This window comes from Elgaria multicarinata, chromosome 2, assembly GCF_023053635.1.
Source record: "Elgaria multicarinata webbii isolate HBS135686 ecotype San Diego chromosome 2, rElgMul1.1.pri, whole genome shotgun sequence".
NCBI lineage: Eukaryota > Metazoa > Chordata > Lepidosauria > Squamata > Anguidae > Elgaria > Elgaria multicarinata.
The window spans coordinates 116,800,469-116,812,984 of record NC_086172.1 but is presented as its reverse complement, the minus strand read 5'-3'; the positions used below and the strand labels follow the sequence as shown (position 1 = coordinate 116,812,984).

Here is a 12,516-nt window from a genome sequence, read left to right as displayed (position 1 = left end):
ACAGTTCAAAGGCCCCAGAACATACATTGAACTGTTTACAAAAAGGCTATGGAAGAAAGTCATGTTGATTTCAGTATAATTTACTTGGATTTGAGGTTCTGGTTGTATAAGTGGGGGAGAAACTTACCTTTCATGTTAATGGCTAGATTAATTCACATTATCTATGTCTTTATGCCTGGTGAAAGCGTTTTAGATAAATTCCTCTCACTTGTTCTACTGCATCTGACACTGATGGAATGTAGTACATTATGGGTGCAACCATACTCTACTATAATAATTATCATTATCGTGTCTTATATTAACTTCCTGTTCGTTTGTTTATGTTTTAGTGTCTTACACATTAGAGAGAAAATGCATTCATATTAGGGGTGTGATCCGCTCTGATTAGGAGCGTAGAAGCAGTAGCGGATTGGCCTGCTCCGCCTTACCCAGAGGCGGAGTAGGAGCGGACCGCAGACCCCTAGAAGCAAGGCGAAGAGAAGTGACCATTTTTCGGAGCTCCTAGTTCAGGCGGAGCGCTCCGGTCGCCATCTTGAAAACATTTCGCCATAGGATTGCATTGCGGCAAATAATCGCGGATAACTACGTTCTTTTTGAAGCTATCGTTCTGGAAATTCTTGTGCTCAGAGAGTCGTGGATAGGGGTCATTTTGAGACCACTCTCACCTCTCTGCGTCGTGTGGGTCGCGTGCTATATTTGTTTGAAAATCGGGTCAACCGCGCGGCTCAAATGGCGTTTTCGGCTTTTCGCCCATAGGATTGCATTGAGGGAAAGACTCGGGCATAACTGGGTTGGTTTTTAAGCTATCGTTCCGAAAATTCTTGTGCACAGAGAGTCGTGGATGGGGGTCATTTTGAGACTACTCTCAACTTTCTGCGTCGTGCGGGTCGCGCGCTAGAAGTTTTTAAAAAATTGGCAGGAAAAATACCTTTTTCAAAGGGCTGAGGGGCAGAGTCAGCTCCCGGTCATGATGATCCCAAAGTTAGAGGAGGGCATAGGCAAAACAGGTAACTTGGGATTCTGGGAAACTTCTCTTTCTTCATCTGAACGGGCTTTTCCCAGTGTTTTTTAAAACAGTAGCCCCACCAAATGCACAAACACAACCTGAAATCATATACTAAGCCAAGAATAAGAGATAGAAACACAGCACTGCTACCCACCCTAACTTTTAGGAACAACTGAAAAGATGTGGTGCAAGGGGATGAGCTCCCCTAGGGCATCTCATCGTGGACGTGCCCCCACTCTCTCCTGCACTGGAAGGCCATTAGAGCCTTCCAAAGAGAGTAAAACGGTGGAGCAATGCCTATCATGAGTCGAAGTGAGCGTTCATTTCTTAGTGGTGGAGCGATGCCTGTTATGAGTTGAAGTGAGCGTTTGCTTCTTAGAGCTCTCGTGGTGAAGCAATGGCTGTCTTGAGTTGAACTGGCAGCTACTTCCCCCTCCCCCGGGCACGTCCCCCTATTGCTGGTAAAAGACAGATATAGCCTTTTTAAAAAAAATCTTCTTGCTGTTTATTGAGCAACACTGCTGCTTTTAATTCCACCCCTCCTTTGTTTATTTATTGATTTATTCCATTTTATATGCATTACTGGCTTATCCTTGGCTCACTTCCTTATGCTCCCAGAAATGCCAGCTGCATGCCTGCCTGCCTTCCCTCCCTCCTCCCCTGCCCACCTCGCAGGGATGTTGTGTGTGTGTGGCTTTGACTCAGGGGAGAAGTCCTTCCTGCGCTCACTTGGAGTTTTGGAAGTTCCAAATTTTGCAGGTTTAAGCCCCGCCAAAAAACAGGGGATGATGGGACTGCCTTGAGTCTCGGTGTGTGTATGTATCCCTGGATAAGCTGTCATGGTGGTGAGTTTGAGGTTTTTTTTAACGTGCAAAATTGACGGAGCTATGGAAAGGGGTGTTGAATTTTCATAAATTCCCCAAAAATCAGGGGATGATGGGACTGCCTTGAGTCTGGGCGTGCGTATGTATCCCTGGATAAGCTTTCATGGTGGCGTGTTTGAGGTTTCTAACGTGCAAATTGACGGAGCTATGGAAAGGGGTGTGAATGGGGTGCCCAATTTTCAAAAATTCCCCAAAAATCAGGGGATGATGGGATTGCTTTGAAACTTGGCGTGCGTGTGTATACCCCCATGAGGTGTCATGGTGCCAAACGTGAGGTTTCTAACTTGAACAGAAAAAAAGTTGTATAATTTTTTTAGCTTTCAATGCAAGCCTATGGGGGGGGGGGGAAACGGAGCTCCGGATCCGGATCCGGAGCTCCGAGCGGAGCGGAGCGGAAGTGGGCGGGGCGGGGGCGGGGTGGAGCGGCCCGATCCGGAAAATGGCGGATCTGCAAGTGAAGCGGAGCGGGGGGTCCGTGCACACCCCTAATTCATATGCTTCTGTGCCCAATTACAATAGAAAGCTATTTATACTCATTACTAAAGTTTATTTGTGTATATCTTTTTGGTGGATAGCACCCCAAACCTATAAATAGCATATGAGTGTGTATAAAACATATTTAATTTTATATGAAGCCTAGTTGTATCTCCCAAAGTATCTTACAATAAAATGTAAGATAATTTGTTTTAGATTGTAAGCCTATGCGGCAGGGTCTTGCTATTTACTGTTTTACTCTGTACAGCACCATGTACATTGATGGTGCTATATAAATAAATAATAATAATAATAATAATTTTATTTATTAAGACATACCCACTTTTTGGTCACCAAAAATGCCGCAAAGGTATCTTACAATGGTAAAATTGAAACAATTTTTTAAAATTAAAGATTCACTAAAATTGTAAACTGAAAATGAAGAACAGTAACTAATACCACAGCAAGGAGTAAAATTAATCTAACCACAAATATGGTGAAACAAAATGATCTTCACAATGCCCTGAAATAAGGGCTCCACACTCTGGGCCTGACAACTTGAAAGGTCCTGTCTCATGAACCACATTTTTGATGATGGTGGGACACAGAGGAGGACTTCCATTGATGACCTTCTATTGCTGATCTCAGGCAGATGTGGGAGAACGGAGTCCTTTAAATTTTCTGATTCCAGCATTCTACTAACCACATATGACTGATACTAATAAAATGTTAATGAAAGTGCATCTATACTACACATTTAAATCAGTTTTATACCTACATCTAACTGTCATAACCTGTCTCACAGAATCTTGGGGACTGTAGTGCAATTGCTGAGAATTCTGTCTTAGAGGTTTTCTATCCTTCTCTCACAATGGCTACATTTTACAAGGAATCCTGGACCGAGCCCATGAACACCATTATAGATAAGATGTAAGTGGAAGAAGATGCCCAGTCACCTAATACATGGCAGCCACATACATGTCAGTTCATGCTGGCATCAGTGTCAACACACATAAGCCGTATTCAAGTGTTCATAGAGAATTTTGAACAGGCCTTTGGGGCCACAAGAGTAAGTGTTGTCCCCAATGTCCTGTCCTAACATGGGATTCTAACTACATTCAGGTGAGCACACTTAGGCCGTAGCTAGACCTAAAGTTTATCCCAGGATTGTCCTGGGGTCAAACCTGTTCATCTAAGTGCTACACAGGGCATCCAGCGTTCAGGCAGGGACTAACCCGGGATGATCCTGAGATAAACTTTAGGTCTAGCTACGGCCTTAGTCTCCCTGTGATTGGGAACCCTGTGCTATTAAGGTTCCTGACCATAGGGAGAAGACTAAGGGTTATCCCAGGAAATTGGAGGGATCGTCCATGCTTGCTCCCGGGATCTCCTGTGTGGCATTATGATGCATAGGAACGATCCCAGGACGATCCCAGGATATAGGGCTGGTGTAGACATGCCCTAAGTATGCTCATCCCAAAGCACTTACAATCTTGCTTCAGCCCTTTGCACTGAATACTTGAAGGTCCCTATCTAGGACCGGTCTGTGAGGGTTAGGGATTGTACATGTAGCCCCATAGCCCTGTCCATGAGCTTTCAATGAATGCCTGAATAAGGCTATAGTAAATGCTTCTCATGGAATCTAAAGGTAATTCTAGACAGATGTTTTCAAAATCCATATAGTGTACTACCTTTATTAGGCCAAAGATCGCAGAAAATGAGGCAAGATGTAACAAAAGCAGGTGGAGGACATAGAAGGGGGAAAGGCTGACTATGTTATAGGTAGAATCCTTAAGCAAAGTCTTAAGATGATACAGAGGAGGATTTTTCTGTGGACATTAAAATTAGACTTTCCCAGGTGAGGTGATAGTTTCACGTTTTAGTGTCTCTAGGACTACTGTGATCAAGAAAGTAATAAACAATTGTTAACCCTTCATTTTTGAAAATATAAATCCAGCTATTAACTCAGAATAGCTGGGTAATAAGAAGGTTCCTTGGTTGGTGGAAATCAGAAGTAAAGATTAACTAGGCATAGAAGAACCTTTCTGGAATGTGTTTCTCTTCTGCCGAGGTGGTACTGTTGTTCTCAGATATGTAACAAAAAGAAAGAAAAGGCTTTTTAGTGCTTATTATCAATGATTTGATAATAAGCTTTGTTTCCATCGTGAGAATCCAAGTTCTTTAGTGTGAGAGAATCCCAACAAGACTCTTAAAATAAATCTAGAGTAGGGATGGATGACTCTGTCAATTTGGGTTTCTCTCAGATTCCCATTTTCCCAATCTTTTTTTTTTTTAAGTTCACATGGAAATTTATTATCACTTTTCTGCATATTTCTTAAAATATATACATTGTGCCTAATATACCCATTTTTGAAAGCAGTTTTCCTAATGTAATGAACAATGTTTTTCATAATATGTACATTTTGTATGGGTTTTTTGTTTAGAGAACTCTACTGCAAAATTCTGAAAAATACACATTTCAAAGGATAACTGGATTTCCCAAAATATGCATTTTTGTATATGTTTCTGATTGGAGAACTACACTGCAAAACTTTGAGAAGTGCACATTTCAAAGGATAACTGAATTTTGGTTTGCATAGTTGTTTAAAAGTGCAAAATCAGATAAGTCCACATTAAAATGCATACTGAATGCATTTCTCCCAATCCCTAATTTAGAAGACTTCTAAAAATTGTAAATATGTAAGGACCATGAGCAATAGCAAAATGGCATCATAGTAGATGTTGCCTCTTAGTACATTTAACTTTTTTTTAATGGTTTATCTCCTGGAACACAGGAATTGCGTTATGACTTGGTACCTTTGTCTATGCTATGAGATATACTATCAGTAGCAGCATTACACTCCTTGTACACTCAGATGTGACATAATCTCATCAAGGAAGATCTTCTTGTCATTGTCAGTGGGAAAATAGTTATGACTCTCAAGGTTTGGCATCATGACATCATTTCCTGAGAATGCCAAATGTTGTTAAGATTCAGGTGAAAGTGTTATTGAAAGGACATCACATATTTGGAGAATACATTCTTCTTCCATCTATTTGGATGGGAGACGTTTATGAAGCTGCTGAGCATTATCAGAAAATGTATGCTTACAAGGGGATCAAAATATGGTATTGCAATAGTTACTGATACTGGTAAAAAACAAAACCAAAAAAAAAACTGAACTGTGAGAGTAAGGCCTTAGCTAGACCTATCTTTAAATCCGCGCCGGACGAGGGGAGACCCCATGATGCAAGTATCATGGGATGTTGCCCTTGTCTACACGTGAGGCGCACCGAGCTCACGAGCAGAGCCGTCACATCCACCATTTTTTTTAAAAAAATGTAAGGAGCCAGATGCGCATGAATGCTCTTGCGCTCGGGTAAGTGGAATTTTTTTTTTAAAAAAAAATTGTTTCCCTCGCTCCCCCTGTGCCCTGAGCATGGCTTCTCCTGGCTACACGTGAGTAATTGTGCGGAGCCGGGAAAAGCAGCGGAACGGGCTACACGCTCGCAGTCTCAGGCTCAGCCCGAGACCATGGGAAATACCAGGCCAAAAGTGGTGCCCATTATCCCGGGGCAAGGGAGAGTTGATCCCTGCCTGAGCCCAGGATCAGCTGTGCATCATCTGGACACACTGGACATCATCTGGTATCAGCCCGGGATAACCCCCTCATTTAGCTAAGGCCTAAATCTCTTTGAAGAAAGAGATTTCATTCACTTCTAATGTTTAAATTAAACTAGGCTATGGTTATTAGTTGGAGTGTTTCAAATATATTTACAATAGGAATAGCTAGTTCTTTCAGTAATTGCTCTTGTTGGAGATACATATGGTTTGCTGCTTGAATTGCAACTTCTTACATTTGTTTCAACTTGTTTACAGAATACTGATCTCGTAAGACACCCTGCTGATTTCATTCCTTTTCTATTTGGTTTCCTACGTTCTGTTTCATTCATTGGCCAAAAGAAAAATGGATTGTATTGTAGGTTGTGGGGAGGTTTCACACCACTATAGTAAATTGGTATTGATGCACAGAAGATCCTTGAGTTTTTGTGGTGAAGTAGAGATGGATTTAAATCACAAAGGTAGGGCACTATCCCATTGAAATGCCCCATACAGTTTTAAGACGCCTGAACTACAAAGGAAATGTGTGAATGAGCCACTAAGAAGTGGTCCATATGCTCCTAAGACAAAGGATGAATTCCACCTGAGACTTCTATTGTGGCACTTACTGAATACGAACAATTGGCCTTAAGGTTCTGCTATCTCCTCTTTCTCTGGATAAAAGCCCATAGGTAAAATTGGGGGGAAATATTAAGGAAAAATAGCATTCTTACTCAGAAAAGTGAACACCATCATCCTTTAAAAATGGTGGGCTGACTAGATCATTTGCGAGTGCTTAATGGGGCTTTCATTACAGACTGAAATATTTCTCCCCGGGTTCTCCTTGTCTTTCCACCTGGCTGGGTTAAACATTGCTAGTTTCAGATCTTACCAAAAGATTCTAATGATATCACTGCCAACATTGCAAAGTGATATTTTTCCACTGTGTTGGTTTTGTTCCCATAGAAACAGATTTTTCTGAGAAAACTAAGAAAACATGGTGAGTCTAATTTTGAAGGTACTGGAATTGGAATGGTTGGTCCAGTTTTTTAAGTGTTCTTTTCAAAAGCTGAAATCAAGTTAAGACAAAACACAGACAAGATACAGAGATAGAATATATGAATTAGATAGGCAGATTATTTATAATAAGAATACTGAGGGCATCTCATTATTATAACCAATGCTTATTATCAAGAAATTATATATAATATTGTTGCATGGAATGCATGCATTCATTTAAATATGTTTTCCCCAAAGATTTACAATGCTTTCCTTAAATAAACTTCCTTTCATAACTCACATGCTTTTTATTGTCTGGTGCAAGTAAATGGAAAGGCATTGAGGGTAAATATTCACAAATAAGTTATCTTGCATGAGAAAAAGTTATCTGATCGAGATCACTCTCCTCTTAGCAAAATTTTGATTGCAGATGTATGATGGAGAAAAGATTGTGGAAGGATTAAATTAATTTAATAAATGAAAGATGGGACATGTGAAAAGTTTTCAGATTTTAATCTCTCAGAGCTGTTAAATGCCACAACAATTTGTCTACTCTTTGTATTTCAAGACTATGTATATTTACATTCTGCTCCTTGTTAGGACTGCCTAAAATGGCTGCTTGCATGTCGCATAGCCTATCATGTGTTAGATGGGGAAGGAGAAGTTACCTCCCTGGATATCCCCATCAGGACTTTCCAAGGACAGCTTATCTACGTTATGAGAATGCTTCTCCAGTAGGGCCCATCACAGCACTAATTATTCACTAGATAAAACATAGGGATTGGTCCTCACTTCATTCATTACTGGGTACAGGTATTTATATGAAACATGTACCAGACTCAAGGTCTTTATTTCTGGATATTTTAGTAAACCTTCACATTGCTTTAAGAACAATATATTTCTGCTGTTCCTTCATGTACTGTTCTCCCTTACTCCATTTTATAGATTCACTTGCTGTGAGAAAATACTATCTTTATAACTGTTTGCAACAGGCATTACAACTGTACTAGATGGAGAAGCGTCTGGTGGTCCTGGGTCTTTTGACTTGAGCCTTAGCTAGACCGGGAGAAATCCTAGGGTGGATCCCGGGACTGTCCCTGTGCATCCACATTATGCACAGGGACAATCACAGGATCAGGGAGGGATCATCCCTCCCTTGCCCCGGGATCTCGCCCTCCCCTTTGGGCCCACTTTTCCACAGTCCCAGGCTGAGCCTGAGACCGCAGGACATGTGGCCTGTTGCTGCAGCTTGACCCAGCTCCGTGTGATTCCTCGCACGGAGCCGGGAGCCGTCCTCCTCATGAGTGCTGTGCCCATTGGGGGTAGGGTGGGGGGAGCGGGGAAATTAATTTTTTTTTTAAAAAAAAAGGACCTACCTTTGCGCACGACTGTTCATGCACTGCTGTTTCTTTAAAAATAAAAAAATGGTGGGCACGACACCTCTCTTCCTGAGGTCATCACGCCTCATGAGTAAACGGAGGAGGAATCTCACGTTAATCACAACGTGAGATCTTCCCTCCTCCATCGCAGACTATAAGGTAGGTCTAGCTAAGGCCTTGGTCATCAGCATGACCACTATGTTTAGAAATACCATAAGAATTCAAACCCTTTTCAAGTAGATTGAGCATCTGCCTCTGGCACTGTGTTGTCATGCCTCCCAAGAGCTCAGTGTCTCATATGTGGCAGTGGGTGGTCTGTTTTCCTGGCATAGAGTCCATTTCCACTGGGAAGAAAGGCCTTCTTCAATTAATGGGACATGAATAAAGAGGAGCAAGGGCAGAAACCAAGAATGGTGGTGGTGGAGAGCTTGTGTCTATGTTGTTTCACGCTGGGACATGGGTTTCCATGCCACCCATGGAGTTTACCCCTGTACTATTCTAATATACCCCTGTTGACTATAAAGTAGCAATGTGTCTGTGTTAAATTAGAAAAAAAGTCTACTGTTTGGACACTAATCTGAAGAGACTGAGGCCTTAGCTAGACCTAAGGTTTATCCCAGAATCGTCCCTGCCTGTTCCTGGGATCCCCTGCGTGTCATTTACATGAACAGGGTTGACCCCGGGATGACCCCAGGATAAACCTTAGGTCTAGCTAAGGCCCAAGAGTGCTGGAGCTTATAAAGGCCACCTCTCCTTTGAGGTGGACATTGCAGAAGTGTCCTTTTTTTGAGCCTCACTTGGAAGCAATTCGGCAGGATCTTTAGAAATAAAAGAACATTATGGATTTCTTTAGCACTAGGGATGTTTGTCATTGGGAAATCTATCTTTCAGCTCAACCAAGGTCCACAGCATGCCCAATTTGATCTGCATTTGCAATTAAGCTGCAGCTTTTTCTTTGAACTCCATGAAGGATTTACACAAATTGCAGCTTTAATCTGCAAAAATGATGACCCAAATTTGTGCAAATTGTGGCCATATCTTGTGCAAATGGCAGCAGTAAATTTATCCAAAATTCAGCCATAATTTGCAAAATAAAATAATCCCAGACAATCCATGAACTGCCAAAACTCTCTGCAGATTTAGCCAGGCTCCTCAGCAAAAAATGGATTAAAGTCTGGAAGGCAGAATCAATGAAAGCTCATTGCACTCCACCTCCCAAATGGATTCCTCCAACATCCCTATTTAGCACCCTTTGACAAAAGCTCCCTTATTTTGCACCTTGTTCAGCCTCTCCACAAACACACAAAGCCTTCCCTAAACTCCACCTCTCAACATCAGCATAAGAGGTCTCCTCTGATGTGTCTCATCTGCTCTCTCCTGTTTGCCTGTAGCTGGTCTTGTGCACAGGAATAAACAACTAAAGTGCACATTAAATGAAAGAAGAGCTTTTTGCCCATGACCTTGAGCAGCTTTGCCAAAGCTCCTGGTACTGATGATGTGCCTTTTCAGGCTCAGGTCCAAACTGTTACTAAACACAGCATTTGAAGTTAAAAGTCCCGTGTGTGTGTGTGTGTGTGTGTGTGTGTGTGTGTGTGTGTGTTAACTTGAAATAGCATGGACAGAGTGGACCTAGGACTGTGGTGCATAGGAGGCATCATGTTGGAGCTTCTTGCACCGGGCTAATAGCAACTTTATGGTGTGTCAGGTGATCTTCCTTGGAAGCACAGCATAGGAGCAAATGGTTAACCCACATCTCCAACTTCAAGTGACACATTTAGTATCTTGTGTAGTTTGGCCCTCAATCCTGCAGCAATGTTCTCTCATGGGACCTTATGCAAATCAAAAAGTGATTTAGCTTGCGTGCCACAAGCCATGGCCCAGCTCTGGACAAAGGAAAGAATTATAGGAAGATCACCCAAACCCACAGTGGGTCAGAGTGGCTCATGTAATATTCTTGGATCTCAGTAAAATCTTAGGCGATGCTTACTCCCAGATCTGAGAGTAAGATTTGAGAAATCTGGGTGACTCTGCTTCTTCTATCTGTGCTGTCTGTAGGCCATATTCTTTCCACTTCAGTTCTCCATTTCCTGACTCCACTTCACCCACAACCTGTCAGGAACGATGTCAGTCAGGCTGTAGCCCCCAGCTTATATTAGTTGCCTTTACTTCTATACTTTCTTAAAGCTATTCACCAAAAGAAAAAGAAAAATCAAGGTGAATTTTGAATGCTCTGCTCTGGCACTTTTGAAGGAGTGAATATATTTTGGCAAAGCTTAGTAAAATAACAGAGTTTAGGTTGTGCTTCTTCAGGTTTCCACTTTATATTACCAAAAGCAAAATTTGGTACCAGTTTGGAATTTCCTCCTCTGATAAAATATCTGAGGAATATTGAGGGAAGTTAAAAGAGTACCAATAAGTCAAACAGCATTTGTATTATGTTGTGTGGTGGAACTACAGATATAAAATTCATTTATTTATTACTTATTATTATTATCTTACTGTTTTTCCTCTTGCAAGGAACCCAAGGTGGCTTACATGGTCCTTCTCCTCTCCATTTTATTTTCACAACAACCCTGTGAGGTAGGTTAAGCTGAGAGAATGATGGGCCTAAAATCACCCAGTGTGCTTCATGGCCGAATGAGGACTGGAACATGGATCTCCTGAGTTCCAGCCCATCACCCTAACTTCAGGCTGTCAGAGAGATGATTGTACTGTGAAAGACAGGACATTCACACAAACTCTTCAGCCATTTCATAAGTAAAGTAAACACAAGAACACTGAACCAAACCCATAAGAATTTCTCAGAAATTTCTTCTCCTTTGAATTTCTTTTCGAAAGCAATTTCTTCTCTATCCAATTGAATAAGAATGGTCAAAATTCTCATGGGTGAAATTTTCAGCACAGCATTAATATTTTCTACTTTAAAACATGAACATAAAAATGCAAGTGGTTTTTGTATGGGTTGGTTCAACTGCCCTTCCCTGATTCAGAGTGTCACGATTATTTTGGCACTCAGCAGTGATTATGTTGTTGTTTTTTAAATGCAGTTTCAAGAAAGTGATACCTCTTAAAAAGGGTTAACTTGGTTGCTGCCACTAGGTGTCAGACTGGCATCATTTATTGAGGATCAAGCCACAAAATTTGGGAAGTACTGAACACGGAATGTGATCTCTCTGCTGGAAGGTTCATTTCTCACTATTTTTCTTTGTTTCCATTGAAATTCATCCAAACAGGCTAATTTTGCAGGCTGCCATCACATTGGGATACATGCACTGAGTTTGTTTGTTTTCTTGCGGGCAGCTAAAGACGATACTACATAGCAACTTCTTTCAGTTCAGAAGGTGGTTGATATACAGGACTCTACAAATTGCATTTTCTTCTATTTAGAGAGACAGGTTTACAAGGAAATTGTTGCCACTCCCTAAGGCAAAACTGTGTTCCATATACACAGGGAGATAAGAATGAATGATGTCCTTATATATTTTCCTGATAAAGACTTAAGTAGCATATGTCTGACATTTTTTAAAATTACATTTGACTGTGATGCTTGCCAAAGGAAAAAAAATGTAAGCAAGTTACAAAAACACTACTGTTTGGTGAGTTCTGAAGCGGAATGTTATTGGATATATATGCTTTGTCTCTGTTGTTGCTATATGATAATTGCCCTTCATTTCTCTTTCAAAATTAAATGTGTCAGTTTCCATTTCTGTGTACGTTGCTTCAAAGTGCCTAAACTTTGTCTGTGTTTTTTTTAAAAAAAAAATCACCTAAAACCACTGGATGTGCCAAAAATGCTCATAATTTTGATTTCTAGGTCAAAAAATAATGCTTTAGAGGTGATGAAACAGTTTTCCTATTCCCCACAGCTACATTCCATCCTTCTTTTATTCTTTACTCTTGTTAACTGTTGCTAAGTTGGCTCCATTACTTCCTTTTCATTGTATTTTTGACTGATCCCAGCTAATCAAGGTGTTGCAGACCTGCAAAGCCATGTTTAATAGGTGAAAGGGAAACAGGCAAAATAGCATTTCCCCACTCCTTCTTGGCCTTCCCTTCCTATGGCCATTTTGTCTGTGATGAGATGGAAATTCTTATTTCTCTCCCTGTCACCACCAAACCAGCCTTAAAAGGGATGGTGTAAAAGCTGGAACGGAACGGAACAGGCCGGAACGA

General features: G+C 41.2%; 1 protein-coding gene across 3 annotated transcripts in view; it reads left to right on the top strand.

Annotated features, from left to right (window-relative positions):
* LRRC4C (leucine rich repeat containing 4C) overlaps positions 1-12,516 on the top strand; it is an 858,040-nt gene that overhangs the window by 176,967 nt on the left and 668,557 nt on the right. The window lies entirely within an intron of this gene.